Source organism: Panulirus ornatus, chromosome 20, assembly GCF_036320965.1.
Source record: "Panulirus ornatus isolate Po-2019 chromosome 20, ASM3632096v1, whole genome shotgun sequence".
Lineage (NCBI taxonomy): Eukaryota > Metazoa > Arthropoda > Malacostraca > Decapoda > Palinuridae > Panulirus > Panulirus ornatus.
In genome coordinates this window covers 48,125,840-48,146,614 of record NC_092243.1, presented here as the reverse complement: position 1 = coordinate 48,146,614, position 20,775 = coordinate 48,125,840, and the positions used below count along the sequence as shown (strand labels likewise).

The 20,775-nt window shown below is 40.1% G+C and overlaps 1 protein-coding gene across 11 annotated transcripts in view; it reads right to left on the bottom strand.

Moving 5' to 3' along the window:
• LOC139755988 (uncharacterized) overlaps positions 1-16,113 on the bottom strand; it is a 540,334-nt gene extending 524,221 nt beyond the window's left edge. For all 11 annotated transcript variants that reach the window (XR_011714233.1, XM_071674896.1, XM_071674892.1 and 8 more), the window contains exon 1: positions 16,051-16,113. The gene's annotated coding sequence lies outside the window, so the exon portion shown is untranslated. The remainder of the gene's footprint in view (positions 1-16,050) is intronic.
• Positions 16,114-20,775: the final 4,662 nt, after the last annotated feature.

Genomic DNA, 20,775 nt, shown 5'->3' with positions numbered 1-20,775 from the left:
AACAACTTTCCTCCCACACCATATATTCTTAATACCTTCCACAGAGCATCTCTATCAACTCTATCGTATGCCTTCTCCAGATCCATAAATGCTACATACAAATCCATTTGCTTTTCTAAGTATTTCTCACATACATTCTTCAAAGCAAACACCTGATCCACATATCCTCTACCACTTCTGAAACCACACTGCTCTTCCCCAATCTGATGCTCTGTACATGCCTTCACCCTCTCAATCAATACCCTCCCATATAATTTACCAGGAATACTCAACAAACTTATACCTCTGTAATTTGAGCACTCACTCTTATCCCCTTTGCCTTTGTACAATGGCACTATGCACGCATTCTGCCAATCCTCAGGCACCTCACCATGAGTCATACATACATTAAATAACCTTACCAACCAGTCAACAATACAGTCACCCCCTTTTTTAATAAATTCCACTGCAATACCATCCAAACCTGCTGCCTTGCCGGCTTTCATCTTCCGCAAAGCTTTTACTACCTCTTCTCTGTTTACCAAATCATTTTCCCTAACCCTCTCACTTTGCACACCACCTCGACCAAAACACCCTATATCTGCCACTCTATCATCAAACACATTCAACAAAACTTCAAAATACTCACTCTATCTCCTTCTCCATCACCCTACTTGTTATCACCCCCCATTAGCCCCTTCACTGAATTCCCATTTGCCCCCTTTCTTAAGCACTTTATTTACCTCCTTCCAAACCCTCTTTTTTTTCTCCCTAAAATTTAATGATATCTCTCACCCCAACTCTCATTTCCCTCTTTTTCCCTTTCCCCTTTTTCCCTTCTTGACCTCCTGTCTCTTTCTTTTATACACCCCCCCAAATTTTCTTTTTTTCCCTCAAAAATTGCCAAATGCCCCTTCTCTTTTCACTAATAACTACTTTTTTCACCCCACCACTCCTCCCTAATAATAAACCCAAAAAAATTTTTTTCACCCTTTCAACTGCTTCTGTGCAATGATTACTTGGCTCTCGATCCCCAGAGATTACGCCCCGAAGTCTTTTTCCCCATCCCCCTTTTTGCTTTTAAAATACTTTTTGGTTACCACTTGTTATGTCAAAACGTTCAAAAGCAAAAACCAAAAATCCATTCTTTTTTTACAGTCAATCTCCCAAAACCAACCAAGGAGTACAACCCCATCTATATGAGTAATTACCCCAGTCATAACCTGGGGGTGGAATTTTATAAATGCTTTTTAAAAAATCTAATAGGGGGGATAACTGTTTATTTTATTACATTTGTTGATGAAACAATAAAAATCAAAACATTGTCAGTCTGAACAATTTCACAAAAACCATGATGAAAATTTTTTATCAAGTACATCCTCTAAAGGGGTGACAGTCTTACCCCAAATGAGGGTTTTTCCAGAATTTTAAACCAAAGCAGCTTTGGGCTAACGGGACAATAATTTTTTGGCGGGTTTTTAAATTACTCTTTTTGAAAATGGGTGTTATTTTAAAAAAGCTTAAATTTCTTCAGAACCCTTTCCCCTGTAAAAGTAAAACATTGAAAACAGCACAAGGGATTACTTTTCCTTTTTTCGCCTCTTTTACTGTCCCTGATAAACTATCGGGGTTTAAATGTTTTTTCTCCTGTCATTCCATTTAGTGCAAATAATCTTCCCTTTTATGTCAACACTCAAAAACTTTTTTTTCTTAAAAATGGAAATGGCAGCACATGAGCTGCATCTTCAATTGAAAAATACAGTAAAAAAAGGGAAGGTTTTAAAAATGTTGCCATTTTTTTTTTGTCTTGAACAATCCCCTTTTTCAACTATTAATGACAAACGACGGGTAACGACTCTATTAATTTGTAGATACCAAAAATTTAAGGTTCATCTGCATTTTTCAGAAATATATCTTCATACTCAGCTCCTTTGATGCATAAGTCCTTTTTCTGTAAGGAACTTACAAAATTTTCTTTATCAAGTTGGTTATTGGCTCCAAATTTCCTTTTTGCTGCTTTCTAGAAACAGACATTTTTTTTATATCTTCCACCCTTTTTGGGTTTTTTACGGAAAACACAAATTACTTATTCACGTATCACCAGCAAAAATTGAAATGATGACTTTTGCATGTGTCAAGCTAGACAGAAATAAGAACAGAAAGGATGAAGTTTAGTTCCCTTTAAAAAGAGAACTGTTTTACCATGGGGCACTGGAAATAGCCTGTTTGCAAAGTGTTGCAATTTGCGGTAAAAATTGTTTATCCATCACCGTCTTTTTAGTTACCCTCAATTTAACACATTTTTTTGATATGACATAGCTTTAATTTTAGTGGTATGAACTAAAAGCCCCACATTTTATTATTGACACTATGCTTACATTTTTCCTGCTTGTGTACACAGGGCCCAAAATTTTTGTTTGTTCTCCAGTAACTCAGCAGTTTGCAAGGTCCCAACAAAAGAGAAGCAAAAACTTTCCCGCCCTGCACTTGTCCCGGGTTGTTAGATCATTTAAAATTTAATGGGGTAAACTTTTATCTTTGGGCTCTCAAAGTTTTAATATTGTCAATATAAGTACTAAACAAAAAAGTGAATTTGTAAAACCATTCATGCTACGGGGAAAAAGTTCTACACTCATGGGGCCCCCCATCTCCAAACTTCTATCCCAAACTAGGGTTTAAAACCCGCATTCATTGCTTCATTGGTTAGTATATTTCCACCCCTACCATTTAAAACGTAATTTTTAAAATCCTGTAAAATAACCTTTTTTTTTTTTTTTTTTTTTTTTTTTTTTTTTTTTTTGGCCTCTGGGCTGCATTTCTTGAAGAGCGTTTTCCTGGTCATTCTCATCCCTGATTTAAATCTTAAAGGCTGTCATCAGACAACCCCCTCTCATCCTTACCCATGGGATAGCTTTGTTTCCCTCAGCCTCTCATTTTAGCTCAATTCTCCTAAAACAAGGGCCATTTTTGCTGCATTTCTCTGTACCCACTCAATCAGATCTTTGTGCTTCTTTGGTCATGGTGACAACATTTGAGGCATACTACAATTTTGATCAATATTTTACAAGCATGTCCTTGTCCATATAATTGAATGTGATTCGTATATTTGTCAGCAGACAGTTTGCATCTTTCATAATTCTCCTAATGAGTACTCAGCAATAAACTAGGCACAAGTTTACCTGCAAATCTGTTTTATATGCAGAATTCTGTAATTCATTTCCTGCTATGTTGTACTCATCCTGAGGCTTTAATTCCCATCACCACCACCTTGTACTTACTTGGATGCAGAGGTGGAAACAAAGCAGTCTCAAAACCTATTGACTGATATCATTAACACAATATAAAAATCTTTAAAAGTGTCCAAAGAGGCAAATTGACTGAAGCTATGGAGCCAAACAATTTATGTAAACTAGGATGACATAGTTTTAGAGCAGTATATCTTCCCTCTTTAAGTTCTTGACCAATATGAAAGGATTATTGAAGCTTTGAAAAACTGACAAAATGCTTACATGATTTACACACGCTATGCAAAAGCCCGACAAATGTGACTGTGGTGACATAGCACACAAAATAAGAAAGATGAAAATACCCAGAAAAATTTGGGTGATGAATATATATTTCTTCAAAAACAGATTACAACATAGTTTGTGCACCATGCCATCCCCAGTGCCTCCAGACTAAAAAGCTCAGTCCCAAATAAAACTACTTGCATCTCTCCTAGTGCTCATTATCATATCTGACGATGACACATGCATGAGCAACACCTTCATATCATCTTTTGAGATAATACAAGAATAAGTTTGAAAATCACATCAATAAAGAAAGTTGAAAGGCTAAAAACAGACATAAATGAAAAAGAAAGCTGAAAGGCCAAAAACAGACATAAATAAAAAAGAAAGCTAAAAGGCTAAAAACAGACAAAAATGAAGTCTTTTACTGGGGAACTGAAAACAACAAACTTTTCAATGGGATAAGTTTGAACTCCTCTGGTATGGAAAAAATAAGGAAATCAAAAACATTACAAATACCATAAAGACAATTATTATTTATTTTTTTTTATTATACTTTGTCGCTGTCTCCCGCGTTTGCGAGGTAGCGCAAGGAAACAGACGAAAGAAATGGCCCAACCCCCCCCCATACACATGTATATACATACGTCCACACACGCAAATATACATACCTACACAGCTTTCCATGGTTTACCCCAGACGCTTCACATGCCTTGATTCAATCCACTGACAGCACGTCAACCCCGGTATACCACATCGCTCCAATTCACTCTATTCCTTGCCCTCCTTTCACCCTCCTGCATGTTCACGCCCCGATCACACAAAATCTTTTTCACTCCATCTTTCCACCTCCAATTTGGTCTCCCTCTTCTCCTCGTTCCCTCCACCTCCGACACATATATCCTCTTGGTCAATCTTTCCTCACTCATTCTCTCCATGTGCCCAAACCACTTCAAAACACCCTCTTCTGCTCTCTCAACCACGCTCTTTTTATTTCCACACATCTCTCTTACCCTTACGTTACTCACTCGATCAAACCACCTCACACCACACATTGTCCTCAAACATCTCATTTCCAGCACATCCATCCTCCTGCGCACAACTCTATCCATAGCCCACGCCTCGCAACCATACAACATTGTTGGAACCACTATTCCTTCAAACATACCCATTTTTGCTTTCCGAGATAATGTTCTCGACTTCCACACATTCTTCAAGGCCCCCAGAATTTTCGCCCCCTCCCCCACCCTATGACCCACTTCCGCTTCCATGGTTCCATCCGCTGCCAGATCCACTCCCAGATATCTAAAACACTTCACTTCCTCCAGTTTTTCTCCATTCAAACTCACCTCCCAATTGACTTGACCCTCAACCCTACTGTACCTAATAACCTTGCTCTTATTCACATTTACTCTTAACTTTCTTCTTCCACACACTTTACCAAACTCAGTCACCAGCTTTTGCAGTTTCTCACATGAATCAGCCACCAGCGCTGTATCATCAGCGAACAACAACTGACTCACTTCCCAAGCTCTCTCATCCCCAACAGACTTCATACTTGCCCCTCTTTCCAAAACTCTTGCATTTACCTCCCTAACAACCCCATCCATAAACAAATTAAACAACCATGGAGACATCACACACCCCTGCCGCAAACCTACATTCACTGAGAACCAATCACTTTCCTCTCTTCCTACACGTACACATGCCTTACATCCTCGATAAAAACTTTTCACTGCTTCTAACAACTTTCCTCCCACACCATATATTCTTAATACCTTCCACAGAGCATCTCTATCAACTCTATCGTATGCCTTCTCCAGATCCATAAATGCTACATACAAATCCATTTGCTTTTCTAAGTATTTCTCACATACATTCTTCAAAGCAAACACCTGATCCACACATCCTCTACCACTTCTGAAACCACACTGCTCTTCCCCAATCTGATGCTCTGTACATGCCTTCACCCTCTCAATCAATACCCTCCCATATAATTTACCAGGAATACTCAACAAACTTATACCTCTGTAATTTGAGCACTCACTCTTATCCCCTTTGCCTTTGTACAATGGCACTATGCACGCATTCTGCCAATCCTCAGGCACCTCACCATGAGTCATACATACATTAAATAACCTTACCAACCAGTCAACAATACAGTCACCCCCTTTTTTAATAAATTCCACTGCAATACCATCCAAACCTGCTGCCTTGCCGGCTTTCATCTTCCGCAAAGCTTTTACTACCTCTTCTCTGTTTACCAAATCATTTTCCCTAACCCTCTCACTTTGCACACCACCTCGACCAAAACACCCTATATCTGCCACTCTATCATCAAACACATTCAACAAAACTTCAAAATACTCACTCTATCTCCTTCTCACATCACCACTACTTGTTATCACCTCCCCATTTGCGCCCTTCACTGAAGTTCCCATTTGCTCCCTTGTCTTACGCACTTTATTTACCTCCTTCCAGAACATCTTTTTATTCTCCCTAAAATTTAATGATACTCTCTCACCCCAACTCTCATTTGCCCTTTTTTTCACCTCTTGCACCTTTCTCTTGACCTCCTGTCTCTTTCTTTTATACATCTCCCCCTCAATTGCATTTTTTCCCTGCAAAAATCGTCCAAATGCCTCTCTCTTCTCTTTCACTAATACTCTTACTTCTTCATCCCACCACTCACTACCCTTTCTAATCAACCCGCCTCCCACTCTTCTCATGCCACAAGCATGTTTTGCGCAATCCATCACTGATTCCCTAAATACATCCCATTCCTCCCCCACTCCCCTTACTTCCATTGTTCTCACCTTTTTCCATTCTGTACTCAGTCTCTCCTGGTACTTCCTCACACAGGTCTCCTTCCCAAGCTCACTTACTCTCACCACCCTCTTCACCCCAACATTCACTCTTCTTTTCTGAAAACCCATACAAATCTTCACCTTAGCCTCCACAAGATAATGATCAGACATCCCTCCAGTTGCACCTCTCAGCACATTAACATCCAAAAGTCTCTCTTTCGCACGCCTGTCAATTAATACGTAATCCAATAACGCTCTCTGGCCATCTCTCCTACTTACAGACAATTACACTATGATAAATCAACTGAAAAATGTGAAAGACATTGAAATAATGTCTAATGACCTAACCTTCACTGAACACAACAAAACAACAACTGCCTCCTACAAAAGGATGGTGGGATAGATCCTGCACCTTTAAAGACAAGCGTGGAAGAACAAATTGTATTATTCAAGGCATTAGTTCTTTCATGGACTAAATATTGCTATGTTCTACCATCATATTACAAGGCAGGTGAAACTGCAGAATTAGAAAGCATTTGGAAATCTTTCACAGCCCATATGAATATGGTAGAGGAACTAAATTACTGGGAACATCTGCAATCTCTAAGGCTATGCTCCCTGAAGTGCAGATGGGAGAGATATACCAACATCTACGGCTAGAAAATCCAGGAGGATATGGTTGCCAACTTACACTCAAAAGTAACATCATACTGGAACATCAGGCATGGAAGGCTTTGTAAAAGACTGCCTCTGAAATCTAACAGATGGTATAATTGAAGTAAACTCTACTTGATTTTTTTTGGGGGGAGGAGGGAATCATCCACCATTGCTTCTTGAAAAGGGGTATTGGAAAAACAAAGGTTGGGAACCACAGGTATAAAAGGAAGATAATAACAGAAATGCCTTCAATGATCTTTGTGTCATTATTAAAGCAGGGGAGCAACAATGCTGCTTCCTGCAGGGTGGGATAGTGCCAGGAATGGAGGAAGGCAAGCAAGTATGAATATGTACACGAATGTGTTTCTGTGCATGTGTATGTGCATGTATATGTTGATATGTATATGCATGTATATGTGCATTTATGGGCGTTTATGTATATATAAGTATACATGAGTGGAGGGGTCATTCTTCGTCTGTTTTCTAGTGCTACATCACTGATGCGATAAAGTATAATAAATAAATAAATAATTCCTTTTATCATGCTATGTCGCTGTCTCCCATGTTAGCGAGGCAGCACAAGGAAACAGACGAAAGAATGGCCCCACCCACCCACACACACATTATATATATACACGTCTACACACCATATATACATACCTATACATTTCAACGTATACATATACATAAATATGCGGACATATACATATATACACATGTACATGAATCATACTTGCTGCCCCTATTCATTCCCGTCGCCACCCCACCACACATGAAATGACAACCCCCTCCCCCCGCATGCGTGTGAGGTAGCACTAGGGAAAGACAACAAAGGCCACATTCGTTCACACTCAGTCTCCAGCTGTCATGTATAATGCACCGAAACCACAGCTCCCTTTCCACATCCAGGCCCAACAAAACTTTCCATGGCTTACCCCAGACGCTTCGCATGCCCTGATTCAATCCACTGACAGCACGTCAACCCTGGTAAACCATATTGTTCCAATTCACTCTATTCCTTGCACACCTTTCACCGTCCTGCATGTTCAGGCCCCGATTGCCTAAAATCTTTTTCACTCCATCCTTCCACCTTCAATTTGATCTCCCACTTCTCCTCATTCCCTCCACCTCTGACACATATATCCTCTTGGTCAATCTTTCCTCACTCATTCTCTCCATGTGACCAACCATTACAAAATACCCTCCTCTGCTCTTACAACCACATTCCTTTTATTACCACACATCTCTCTACCCTTTCATTACTTGCTTGATCAAACCACCTCACACCACATATTGTCCTGAAACATCTCATTTCCAACACATCCACCCTCCTCCGCACAACTCTATGTATAGCCCACGCCTTGCAACCATATAACATTGCTGAAACCACTATTCCTTCAAGCATACCAATTTCAGCTTTCCAAGATAATGTTCTCAACTTCCATACATCTTTCAACACTCCCAGAACTCTCATCCCCTCCCCCACCCAGTAACACACTTCCGCTTCCATGGTTCCATCCGCTGCCAAACCCACTCCCAGACATCTAAAACACTTCGCCTCCTCCAGTTTTTCTTCATTCAAACTTAACTCCCAATTGACTTGTCCCTCAACCCTACTGTACCTAATAACCTTGCACTTATTCACATTTACTCTCCGCTTTCTTCTCTCACACACTTTACCAAACTCAGTCACCAGCTTCTGCAGTTTCTCACACGAATCAGCTGCCAGTGCTGTATCATCAGCGAACAACAAATGACTCACTTCCCAAGCTCTCTCATCCACAACAGACTGCAAACTTGCCCCTCTCTCCAAAACTTTTGCATTCACCTCCCTAGCAACCCCATCCATAAACAAATTAAACAACCATGGAGACATCACGCACTCATGCCACAAACCGACATTCACTGAGAACCAATCACTTTCCTCTCTTCCTACTCGTACACATGCCTTATATCCTCGATAAAAACTTTTCACTGCTTCTACCAACTTGTTTCCCACACCATGTATTTTTAATACCTTCCACAGAGCATCTATATCAACTCTTATCATATGCCTTCTCCAGATCCATAAATGCTACATACAAATCCATTTGCTTTTCTAAGTATTTCTCATATACATTCTTCAAAACAAACACCTGAGCCACACATCCTCTACCACTTCTGAAACCACAGTGCTCTTCCCCAATCTGAAGCTCTGTACATGCCTTCACCTTCCCAATCAATATCCTCCCATATAAATTACCAGGAATACTCAACAAACTTATACCTCTGTAATTTGAGCACTCACCTTTATCCCCTTTGCCTTTGCACAGTGGCACTATGTAAGCATTCCACCAATCCTCAGGCACCTCACCATGAATCATACATACATTATCCTTACAAACCAGTGAACAACACAGTCACCCCCTTTTTTAATAAATTCCACTGCAATACCATCCAAACCCGCTGCCTTACCAGCTTTCATCTTCTGCAAACCTTTTACTATCTCTCCTCTGTTTACCAAATAAATCTCCCTAACCCTCTCACTTTGCACACCACCTCGACCAAAACACCCTATATCTGCCACTCTATCATCAAACACATTCAAAGAACCTTCAAAATACTCTCTCCATCTCCTTCTCACATCACCACTACTTGTTATCACCTCCCCATTAGCCCCCTTCACCAATCTTCCCACTTGTTCTCGTCTTACACACTTTATTTACCTCCTTCCAAAACATCTTTTTATTCTCCCTAAAATCTAATGATACTCTCTCACCCCAAATCTCATTTGCCCTCTTTTTCACCTCTTGTACCTTTCTCTTGACCTCCTGCCTCTTTCTTTTATACATCTCCCACTCATTTGCACTATTTCCATGCAAAAATTGTTCAAATGCCTCTCTCTTCTCTTTCACTAATAATCTTACTTCATCCCAACACTCACTAGCCTTTCTAATCTGCCCACCTCCCACGCTTCTCATGCCACAAGCATCTTTTGCGCAAGCCATCACCACTAAATACATCACATTCCTCCCCCACTCCCCTTATATCCTTTGCTCTCACCTTTTTCTATTCTGCACTCAATCTCTCCTGGTACTTCCTCACACAAGTCTCCTTCACAAGCTCACTTACTCTCACCACTCTCTTCACCCCAACATTCTTCTTTTCTAAGAACCTCTACAAATCTTCACCTTCGCCTCCACAAGATAGTCATCAAACATCCCTCCAGTTGCACCTCTCAGCACATTACCATCCAAAATTGTCTCTTTCGTATGCCTATCAATTAACACGTAATCCAATAATGCTCTCTGACCATCTTTCCTACTTACATACGAATACTTATGTATTTCTCTTTTTAAACTAGGTATTCCCAATCACCAGTCCTTTTTCAGAACACAAACTACAAGCTCTTCATCATTTCCATTTACAATACTGAATACACCATGTACACCAATTATTCCCTCAACTGCCACATTACTCACCTTTGTATTCAAATCACCCATCACTATAACCCAGTCTCGTGCTCAAAACACTTGCCTCTCATGATCATTCTTCTCATGCCCAGGTGCATGTGCACCAATAAACACCCATCTCTCTCCATCCACTTTCAGTTTTACCCATATCAATCTAGAGTTTACTTTCTTACACTCTATCACATACTCCCACCACTCCTGTTTCAGGAGAAGTGCTACTCCTTCTTTGCTCTTGGCCTGTCACCAAACCTGGCGTTACTACCAAGACATTCCCAAATCACTCTTCCCCTTTACCCTTGAGCTTCGTTTCACTCAGACCCAAAACATCCAGGTTCCTTTCCTCAAAACATACTACCTATCTCTCCTTTTTTCTCATCTTGGTTACATCAACACACATTTAGACACCCCAGTCTGAGCCTTCGAAGAGGATGAGCACTCCCCGCATGACCCCTTCTTCTGTTTCCTCTTTTAGAATGTTAAAATACAAGTAGGGGAGGGTTTCTAGCCCCCCACTCACATCTCCTTTAGTTGCCTTCGACGACACGTGGCGAATGTGTGGGAAATATTCTTTCTCCCCATATATATAAATAATAAATATTTATTTATATTTATTTTGCTTTGTCGCTGTCTCCTGCGTTAGCAAGGTAGTGCAAGGAAACAGATGAAAGAATGGCCCAACCCACCCACATACACATGTATATACATACACGTCCACACACGCAAATATACATACCTATACATCTCAACGTATACATATATATACACACACAGACATATACATATATACACATGTACATAATTCATAATGTCTGCCTTTATTCATTCTTATCGCCACCTCGCCACACACGAAATAACAACCACCTCCCCCCCTCATGGGCGCGAGGTAGCACAAGGAAAAGACAACAAAGGCCACATTCGTTCACACTCAGTCTCTACCTGTCATGTAATAATGCATAAATGATGGAAAGTTCTGTGGGGCCTGGATGTGGAAAGGGAGCTGAGGTTTAGGTGTGTGATGTCTCCATGGTTGTTTAATTTGTTTATGGATGGGGTTGTTAGGGAGGTGAATGCAAGAGTTTTGGAAAGAGGGGCAAGTATGAAGTCTGTTGGGGATGAGAGAGCTTGGGAAGTGAGTCAGTTGTTGTTCGCTGATGATACAGCGCTGGTGGCTGATTCATGTGAGAAACTGCAGAAGCTGGTGACTGAGTTTAGTAAAGTGTGTGAAAGAAGAAAGTTAAGAGTAAATGTGAATAAGACCAAGGTTATTAGGTACAGTAGGGTTGAGGGTCAAGTCAATTGGGAGGTAAGTTTGAATGGAGAAAAACTAGAGGAAGTAAAGTGTTTTAGATATCTGGGAGTGGATCTGGCAGCGGATGGAACCATGGAAGCGTAAGTGAATCATAAGGTGGGGGAGGGGGCGAAAATCCTGGGAGCGTTGAAGAATGTGTGGAAGTCGAGAACATTATCTCGGAAAGCAAAAATGGGTATGTTTGAAGGAATAGTGGTTCCAACAATGTTGTATGGTTGCGAGGCGTGGGCTATGGATAGAGTTGTGCCCAGGAGGATGGATGTGCTGGAAATGAGATGTTTGAGGACAATGTGTGGTGTGAGGTGGTTTGATCGAGTAAGTAACGTAAGGGTAAGAGAGATGTGTGGAAATAAAAAGAGCATGGTTGAGAGAGCAGAAGAGGGTGTTTTGAAATGGTTTGGGCACATGGAGAGAATGAGTGAGGAAAGATTGACCAAGAGGATATATGTGTCGGAGGTGGAGGGAACAAGGAGAAGTGGGAGATCAAATTGGAGGTGGAAAGAAGGAGTGAAAAAGATTTTGTGTGATCGGGGCCTGAACATGCAGGAGGGTGAAAGGAGGGCAAGGAATAGAGTGAATTGGATCGATGTGGTATACCGGGGTTGACGTGCTGTCAGTGGATTGAATCAGGGCATGTGAAGCGTCTGGGGTAAACCATGGAAAGCTGTGTAGGTATGTATATTTGTGTGTGTGGACGTATGTATATACATGTGTATGGAGGGGGGTTGGGCCATTTCTTTCATCTGTTTCCTTGCGCTACCTCGCAAACGCAGGAGACAGCGGCAAAAAATATATATATATAGATAGAGATGCTCTGTGGAAGGTATTAAGAATATATGGTGTGGGAGGCAAGTTGTTAGAAGCAGTGAAAAGTTTTTATCGAGGATGTAAGGCATGTGTACGTGTAGGAAGAGAGGAAAGTGATTGGTTCTCAGTGAATGTAGGTTTGCGGCAGGGGTGTGTGATGTCTCCATGGTTGTTTAATTTGTTTATGGATGGGGTTGTTAGGGAGGTGAATGCAAGAGTCCTGGAAAGAGGGGCAAATATGAAGTCTGTTGGGGATGAGAGAGCCTGGGAAGTGAGTCAGTTGTTGTTCGCTGATGATACAGCGCTGGTGGCTGATTCATGTGAGAAACTGCAGAAGCTGGTGACTGAGTTTGGTAAAGTGTGTGGAAGAAGAAAGTTAAGAGTAAATGTGAATAAGAGCAAGGTTATTAGGTACAGTAGGGTTGAGGGTCAAGTCAATTGGGAGGTAAGTTTGAATGGAGAAAAACTGGAGGAAGTGAAGTGTTTTAGATATCTGGGAGTGGATCTGTCAGCGGATGGAACCATGGAAGCGGAAGTGGATCATAGGGTGGGGGAGGGGGCGAAAATTTTGGGAGCCTTGAAAAATGTGTGGAAGTCGAGAACATTATCTCGGAAAGCAAAAATGGGTATGTTTGAAGGAATAGTGGTTCCAACAATGTTGTATGGTTGCGAGGCGTGGGCTATGGATAGAGTTGTGCGCAGGAGGATGGATGTGCTGGAAATGAGATGTTTGAGGACAATGTGTGGTGTGAGGTGGTTTGATCGAGTAAGTAACGTAAGGGTAAGAGAGATGTGTGGAAATAAAAAGAGCGTGGTTGAGAGAGCAGAAGAGGGTGTTTTGAAATGGTTTGGGCACATGGAGAGAATGAGTGAGGAAAGATTGACCAAGAGGATATATGTGTCGGAGGTGGAGGGAACGAGGAGAAGAGGGAGACCAAATTGGAGGTGGAAAGATGGAGTGAAAAAGATTTTGTGTGATCGGGGCCTGAACATGCAGGAGGGTGTAAGGAGGGCAAGGAATAGAGTGAATTGGAGCGATGTGGTATACAGGGGTTGACGTGCTGTCAGTGGAGTGAATCAAGGCATGTGAGGCGTCTGGGGTGGACCATGGAAAGCTGTGTAGGTATGTATACACGTGTGTGGACATGTGTATGTACATGTGTATGGGGGGGGGGGGGTTGGGCCATTTCTTTCGTCTGTTTCCTTGCGCTACCTCGCAGACGCGGGAGACAGCGACAAAGTATAAAAAAAAAATAAAAAAAAAAAATATATATATATATATATATATATATATATATATATATATATATATATATAATATCCCTGGGGATAGGGGAGAAAGAATACTTCCCACGTATTCCCTGCGTGTCGTAGAAGGCGACTAAAAGGGAAGGGAGCTGGGGGCTGGAAATCCTCCCCTCTCGTTTTTTTTTTTTTTTTTTTTTTTTTTTCTTTTTTTTTAATTTTCCAAAAGAAGGAACAGAGAAGAGGTCCAGGTGAGGATATTCCCTCAAAGGCCCAGTCCTCTGTTCTTAACGCTACCTCGCTATCGCGGGAAATAGCGGATAGTATGAAAAAAAAAAAAAAAAAAAAAAAAATATATATATATATATATATATATATATATATATATATATATATATATATATACATATATATATATTTCTTTCTTTTCTTTCAAACTATTCGCCATTTCCCGCATTAGCGAGGTAGCGTTAAGAACAGAGGACTGGGCCTTTGAGGGAATACCCTCACCTGGCCCAATTCTCTGTTCCTTCTTTTGAAAAAAAAAAAAAAACCGAGAGGGGAGGATTTCCAGCCCCCCGCTCCCTCCCCTTTTAGTCGCCTTCTACGACACGCAGGGAATACGTGGGAAGTATTCTTAATCCCCTATCCCCTATATATATATATATATATATATATATATATATATATATATATTCTTTTAATGCAAATAAATCAGATGCAATATTTTCACCCTAACTATTACAACTTGAAAACCAGTCACATGTTTGGAAAGGAAACCTAACTGTGGAATTAAATCCTTCCTCACTCTCCTCACTCTTTTTTTGCAACATATTAGTTAAGGGAAACACCCGAAGCAATGCATGGATTTTGAAGAAATTCATGTCTGACCTACTCAGAAGAAATAGTTTAGACTGGGGAACATCATCTGGAGGGAGCATTAAATTTTCTATTAAAATACAGAGTGTTTGTGTATGTGTGGGGGGACATATGGGATAAATGAGAGGGAAACACTTCATAAGAATTATCATCTAATTACCCTGAGCAACTGAAATCTATATTTTGGTGCTACCTGGGAAATTGTCATGATGTCATTCGTACTAAGGTGCAGGGAGTTTTGTTCCCTAAATATATTCAGTTTTCCTCCTACAAGAATATGCTACCAATATAGCAGAAAGCTGACAATGATACATATTTCAGGAATATTATGTGTATGATATCAAATACTAAGGTAAATCTCAGCCTCTACATGATGTTATGTGAGGTTTTAATATGTTCAATTGATTTATACTAGTGTTTCACAAAGCTTTGCTGCACATTTTTCTTGATCATCACAGCCCTTCTAATACTTTTCATGAGAACAATAATGTAACAGGTCATACTCCCCTAGTCTAGATCACTTTTAACTAGAATAAAAGAGTCCATTAATGTACTTCTTAATCCAAATGCATAAGTTATTTCTATGGTGCTCTTAAACTGATACTTCATTTTTTCCTTCACCTTCATTGGGTGCATCAGAAAATTATCCTTTTGGAGTGATTTCAGTTTTCTAACAACCCAGATTTCATATCCTCAAACATCTAATGATACAGTTTCTCTGATATACGTAACATTTACAATTATTGTCATCACTCCAATAAGATGCAGTTTTCTAATTATGCTCCACAACTTATGTTTTTTAAACTTAAAATTAATAGTGCAAAGTAAGAACACTCATTATTCAAAGCTTATAGCAATACAGAGGTAAAGTGGCAAATCACCCTTACTCTTACATTATTTAACCCATATACTCTTGCCATAATATGGAACTATAAAATACACTGCTCAATATCATGCTCTCCCACAGTTATCAATATCTTTCACAGCTGTATCAGCATTGGAGAACAAAATTACTCAATTTCTCCGGCTGTAAACCATGCGGAGGCCAACTGACATCACACCAGACAATCAATCATGAACTACTGTAGTTACTATGACAACCAACACAATGAAGACGACAGTGGAAAATAGCTGGTGCCAAAGGCACATGACATCTTTCATCAGAACTGCAACACGCAGTACTAGCATAATACCGTATGACCTACCGGTACCCACATATCGGCAAAATAAGTACTGCCTAGAATGAATTTACATCCCGTAATGACAGACGTGAGTGCCTAAATATCCTTCCTTGTTCTTTTGATAACATGTTTCTCATGACTGCCTAACTCATGAGAGTCATATCAGCAATAAATGGGCACACATACAGTCCCAGTTATCAGCAGCAAATTTGGAGCTTGACTTACACTATTTTAACAATGAAATCCCTTCACCTTGTTTGTTTGGTTCCAATAATACTGAGGGTACAGATATACACTCTTCAAAAAGTAAACTATGCCTTTATAAACATTCTTAACTGTGTACAAATAATATTGAAAAAATACAATATTGATAAATTTCCTAGACGAAATTGAAATAACAGGAACTACGTTTGCCTTTCAATATATATCGCCATTAAATATTTACATCTCATTGTGTCTCCTCAGAAATGTCTGGTTTTTCTGTTTACTTTCTGGGGAATATATATCAAACTCATAATATGCTGACCTATATATAGTCTATTTGACAGGGAAGTAAACGATCGTCCTCAAATATGAATAATAATACTTAAGACAATTCTTCATTATCTGTAGAATATACTTAAAATAGTCAGAGCAAATTTAGCGCAGACACCTTTTGACAGACTATCTCCTCACATGAAGACATGAAGATATATATATATGTATATATATATATATATATATATATATATATATATATATATATATATATATATATATATATATACAGAGAGAGAGAGAGAGAGAGAGAGAGAGAGAGAGAGAGAGAGAGAGAGAGAGAGAGAGAGAGAGAGAGAGAGTGTAGTTCCTTTAAACAAACATGTTTCCTATACTTACAATCATAAACACCAGAAAATACAGATGTGATCAAACCAATCTTCTTTTTTTGAAATGAAGAAAAAAAATTAAGAAATTAGGCTCAAGTTTGTAAATAGCACTTCCTACAGTATGAGGGAGAGTTGTCCACTCGTATAGCCTTATCTCCACAACACCTCTACTGGGCAGGTGTCTTCAAATTTATCCTTAAGCTTATTCTACCTTCATAAATGCTCGGCATCATTGCAAAGGTGTCTGTCATTCGCGGGTTTAGATACGTCGAAATAAACAAGTTAGGATGACATTTCTTCTAATGAGACTCATTGACCATTAACCAAACACATGGAGTTACCGGACTCCGCCTGCAAGTGACAAACTTGAGAAGAATCTCGTTGATCTCGTAAAAGGACCCGAGAGTTATGGTATAGATAATTCACTGGAATACAACAAAAAATGTTTCAAGATACTATAGGGATTCCTACCATACCAGGGGTACAGAATAAAAGAAAAAAATCGTTTTTCTCATGACACATCTTACTGAGAAATACATATCACCTACATATGGTCTACAATCATCGACACATATCATGCAAACAGGGTTCAGGTCTTTTAAGCTTCTTTCTTTTAATTCAAACCAAGTTGAGTACATGCATTGTAGGACGTGAAAAGGAATTGGTCTGAAAGGAATGCCTTCCTCTCCACAATGGCAATAAAGATGATTCTGTGTTTGTTGTACATTTAGTGCGTCTGGAGGAGGTCTCTGGGAATCTGCAGCTGATTTTTGGAAATGGTTGGATACAGTAGCCATCAACTGACTGTGTGTGTGTGTGTGTGTGTTTGTGTGTGTGTAAATTTAAAAAGTTTGGTCAGCAGCCTGGGTACATGGAAACGCCAAGATTCTCATGGCAGTGGGACTGTGGGGCGAGAAATCTACTCTGGAAAAACGGGGAATGGCACACTAGAAACATATCTCTTCCAGGTTCAGAGAATATCATTCACGAAAAAGATGATTGGCCCAAATTGAGTTTTATATTACCGTCACTCTACATAAAGCTGGGGTTGATGAAACAAGTTTGTCAAAACACTGGACGAAATATAAAACTGTTTTAGATACAGTTGCCATTAATTTCCAAAACTTACCTGTGAAAAAAGGAAAAGAAGGCAACTTTGTTGGGCCGCAAATCAAAAAGATAACACTGGATGACCAGTTTGGAGGAGCGATACACGCAGCAGAGAAAGAAGCAGGCTGCATTCAGAAGTGTGAACCAAACATTCTGGGTAATTACGAATACCCCAACTACAAAAACATAAGACAATAAAATGCTCAACATATTTGGAAAAAAAAAAACGGCTGAAATATGAGTCTGAAAATTCACTTCCTTTATCCCCGTTTGAAGTCTCCACATAATTCTAACCATGATAGTGTGAGCGAAGAACATGGGGAAAGGTTACACAAAGACATCATCACAACTATGGAGACTAGACATAAGGAAGGTGGAACTGTTCTCCACACACACACACACACACACACACACACACACACACACACACACATATATATATATATATATATATATATATATATATCATACAAACCTCCAGCAGCCAGTATCGAACCCGGGAACCATGTGCCACAGGCGGGAATACCCCGCGAGGATATGGGCCATATCCTAGGGGTAGCATTCCCGCCTGAGGTATAGGGGTCCCGGAATCGATCCTGGCTTTTGGAGATTTGTATGTTCTGTGAAGGTGCGCGTTCATAAGCACTTTATTCGTATATATATATATATATATATATATATATATATATATATATATATATATATATATATATATATATATATATATATATATTGGTGCATATGCACCTGGGCATGAGATGAAACATCATGAGAGGCAAGTGTTGTGGGAGCAGCTAAGTGAGTGTATTAGTAGTCTTGATGCACGAGACCGGGTTATGGTGATGGGTGATTTGAATGCAAAGGTGAGTAATGTGGCAATTGAGGGAATAATTGGTGTACATGGGGTGTTCAGTGTTGTAAATGGAAATGGTGAAGAGCTTGTAGATTTGTGTGCTGAAAAAGGACTGCTGATTAGGGAATATCTAGTTTCAAAAGAGAGACATACATTAATATACGTATGTAAGTAGGAGAGATGGCCAGAGCGCGTTATTGGATTATGTGTTAATTGATAGGCGCGCGAAAGAGAGACTTTTGGATGTTAATGTCCTGAGAGGTGCAACTGAAGGGATGTCTGATCATTATCTTGTGGAGGCGAAGGTGAAGATTTGTAGAGGTTTTCAGAAAAGATGAGAGAATGTTGGGGTGAAGAGAGTGATGAGAGTAAGTGAGCTTGGGAAGGAGACTTGTGTGAGGAAGTATCAGGAGAGACTGAGTGCAGAGTGGAAAAAGGTGAGAGCAAAGGACGTAAGGGAAGTGGGGGAGGAATGGGATGTATTTAGGGAAGCAGTGATGGCATGCACAAAAGATGCTTGTGACATGAGAAGCGTGGGAGGTGGGCAGATCAGAAAGGGTAGTGAGTGGTGGGATAAGAAGTAAGATTATTAGTGAAAGAGAAGGGAGAGGCATTTGGACGATTTTTGCAGGGAAACTATGCACATGAGTGGGAGATGTATAAAAGAAAGAGACAGGAGGTCAAGAGAAAGGTGCAAGAGGTGAAAAAGAGGGCAAATGAGAGTTGGGGTGAGAGTATCATTAAATTTTAGGGAGAATAAAAAGATGTTTTGGAAGGAGGTAAATTAAAGTGCGTAAGACAAGAGAACAAATGGGAACATCGGTGAAGGGGGTTAACGGGGAGGTGATAACAAGTAGTGTTGATGTGAGAAGATGGAGTGAGTATTTTGAAGGTTTGTTGAATGTGTTAGATGATAGAGTGGCAGATATAGGGTGTTTTGGTCGAGGTGGTGCGTGAGGTGATAGGGTTTGGGAGAATGATTTGGTAAACAGAGAAGAGGTATTAAACGGTTTGTAGATGAAAGCTGGCAAGGCAGCGGGTTTGGATGGTATTGCAGCGGAATTTATTAAAAAAAGGGGGTGACTGTATTGTTTACTGGTTGGTAAGGTTATTTAATGTATGTATGACTCATGGTGAGGTGTCTGAGGATTGGCGGAATGTATGCTTAGTGCCATTGTACAAAGGCAAAGGGGATAAAGGCAAGTGCTCAAATTATAGAGGTATAAATTTTGTTGAGTATTCCTGGGAAATTATATGGGAGGGTACTGATTGAGAGGGTGAAGGCATGTACAGAGCATCAGATTGGGGAAGAGCAGTGTGGTTTCAGAAGTGGCAGAGGATGTGTGGATCAGGTGTTTGCTTTGAAGAATGTATGTGAGAAATTCTTAGAAAAACAAATGGATTTGTATGTAGCATTTATGGATCTGGAGAAGGCATATGATAGAGTTGATAGAGATGCTCTGTGGAAGGAATTAATAATATATGGTGTGGGAGGTAAGTTGTTAGAAGCAGTGAAAAGTTTTAATTGAGGATGTAAGGCATGTGTACAAGTAGGAAGAGAGTTAAGTGATTGGTTCTCAGTGAATGTCGGTTTGCGGCAGGGGTGCGTGATGTCTCCATTGTTGTTTAATTTGTTTATAGATGGGTATGTTAGGGAGGTGAATGCAAAAGTTTTGGAGAGAGGGGGCAAGTATGCAGTCTGTTGTAGACGAGAGAGCTTGGGAAGTGAGTCAGTTGTTGTTCGCTGATGATATCTGAGACTGGATTTGGCAGCGGATGGAACCATGGGAGCGAAAGTGAGTCATGGGGTGGGGGAGGGGCAAAAGTTCTGGGAGCGTTGAAAAATGTGTGGGAGGCTAGAACATTATCTCAGAAAGCAAAAATGGGTATGTTTGAAGGAATAGTGGTTCCAACAATGTTATATGGTTGCGAGGCGTGGACTATAGATAGAATTGTGCGGAGAAGGGTGGATGTATGGGAAATGAGATTTTTGAGGACAATATGTAGTGTGAGGTGGTTTGATCGAGTAAATAATGAAAGGGTAAGAGAGATGTGTGGTAATAAAAAGAGTGTGGTTGAGAGAGCAGAAGAGGGTGTATTGAAATGGTTTGGTCACATGGA